This window comes from Cupressus sempervirens, chromosome 7 (genome assembly GCF_028749045.1).
Source record: "Cupressus sempervirens isolate cs-2001-9-10 chromosome 7, ASM2874904v1, whole genome shotgun sequence".
Lineage (NCBI taxonomy): Eukaryota > Viridiplantae > Streptophyta > Pinopsida > Cupressales > Cupressaceae > Cupressus > Cupressus sempervirens.
The window spans coordinates 687,001,804-687,003,797 of NC_143124.1; the positions used below are offsets into that span (position 1 = coordinate 687,001,804).

At 53.8% G+C, this 1,994-nt stretch overlaps 2 non-coding genes across 2 annotated transcripts in view; both read left to right on the forward strand.

Moving 5' to 3' along the window:
- Positions 1-833: 833 nt before the first annotated feature.
- Positions 834-987, forward strand: LOC149548691 (5.8S ribosomal RNA). The gene has a single exon (XR_016354818.1). It is a non-coding gene; the product is annotated as a 5.8S ribosomal RNA (ribosomal RNA).
- Positions 988-1,211: 224 nt separating this feature from the next.
- Positions 1,212-1,994, forward strand: part of LOC149548692 (25S ribosomal RNA) — a 3,382-nt gene continuing 2,599 nt past the window's right edge. The window contains exon 1 of the ribosomal RNA XR_016354910.1: positions 1,212-1,994. This exon is cut by the window's right edge and continues 2,599 nt beyond it. This is a non-coding gene — a ribosomal RNA (25S ribosomal RNA).

Consider the following 1,994-nt stretch of genomic DNA (forward strand, 5'->3'; position numbering starts at 1 on the left):
CATGTTTTCGACTCGCACGACCCTTCACCCTTTAGCACGGTGGTCTCCGTTGGCACTTCAACAACCAGCTCTTCATCATGGGAAAATGTTTGTTGTGATTGAGAAGGATTTTTTCTGTGCAGGTGCACCTCAATAGACGTGTAGGAGGCATATGCCTGGGAAATGGATGTCTCTGAGTGGCCTTACAATTGAGGTGGCTACGTGCACGGTGCCATCTCGTACAGACTCGAGGCTTCTTTTCGAGTAGTGGCGACAGTGAGTTTGAGGGTCACATCGAATGCTCGTGATCGAAAGTGTGGATTCCCCGCGGGGCAAAGAAGAGACTCGGATGCAATCTGGATTAGGATCGGTGCCTTCGAATGAAGTCCGCGTCGAAGCGAGAGGTCTCTGCTCGATTGCAGCTCAGAGGGGGTCTGGGCCTTGTCCCCCATTAAGATTTCATGGTCCAATCGAGTGCGCGGCACTATGCCAGGGATCCTTCATTTCGACGATGGCAAGTCGAGACTACCGCAACCCCCCGTTGCCTTGCCCAGGTGTGTTGACTCATCGCTTGGAGCATTTTGTGTTTAGGATGGGTGCACTCGCATGATTTGTTGGGTAGGGGCCCCGTCTACTGACACGGCTCTCCCATGCATCGCCTCCCACCTTTGCAAGGTGATGGGGCAGGGACACACCACAGCATTCCTCATCGCACCCGTGGGGTGCTCGAGGTTCGAGATGTGTCAACACCCAAAACACGAGTGCATCGCGCACCTTAGAAATCCAAAGAATGAAGCACGAGCCAGTGCCTTGCGCGCTTGGGTCGCCGAAAGAAAAAAACAAAACAAAATCATGACTCTCGGTAATGGATATCTCAGCTCTCACCATGATGAAGAACGTAGCGAAATGCGATACTTAGTGTGAATTGCAGAATCTTGTGAATCATCAAGTCTTTGAACGCAAGTTGCGCCCGAGGGCTCGGCCAAGGGCACGTCTGCTTGGGCGTCGCACTACAAAATTTTTCCCTCCCCAGCAAGGAGCGGAGATGGCCATCCACATCCGCAAGTGGTGTGTGGTCAGCTTAAATGAGCACGAGGTTCGTCGATCCATCGCGTTGAGCGGTGGCTCGCAAAAGCCGGCGTTGGTTTGCGTCGATCGAACGATTCCTCGCGAGGAACTTTATTCTGGGCTCAACGGCCTGCCGCAGTGCAGGCATTGCTGCATCTCTACCACGTCCCCAAGTCAGGTGTGAGTACCCGCTGAGTTTAAGCATATTAATAAGCAGAGGAAAAGAAACTTACCAGGATTCCCCTAGTAACGGCGAGCGAACCAGGAAGAGCCCAGCATGAAAATCGATGGCCACGCCTATCAAATTGTAGTCTATAGAAGCATCCTTAGCAACAGACCAGGCCCAAGTCCCCTAGAAGGGGGTGCTGGAGAGGGTGATTGCCCCGTCAGGCCCAAACCCTGTCACACCACGAGGCGTTGTCGGTGAGTCGGGTTGTTTGGGAATGCAGCCCTAATCGGGTGGTAAATTCTGTCCAAGGCTAAATACGGGCAAGAGACCGATAGCGAACAAGTACCACGAGGGAAAGATGAAAAGGACTTTCAAAAGAGAGTTAAAGAGTGCTTGAAATTGCAAGGAGGGAAGGGGATGGAGGCCGGCGATGTGCCCCGGTCGGATGTGGAATGGTGTGAGCCAGTTCGCCGCTTGATTCAGGGGATGTACCAGCGCGGGCTATCGTGGCGGCACAAGCGCGACCTTCTGGTCGCACAAATACTTTTGTTGCAGCAGTCAAGGAGCAAAGCGCGCACCTTTACGGCGGGCTCTCGGGCACCTATGCACTCGTGGCGCTACCCAGCAGGCTTTCCATCCGACCCGTCTTGAAACACGGACCAAGGAGTCTAACATGTGTGCAAGTTGGCGGGTTGGGAAAACCTGCGAGGTGCAAGGAAGCTGACTAACGAGATCCCCTCTCGAGGGGTGCACCGTCGACCAACCCTGATCTTCTATG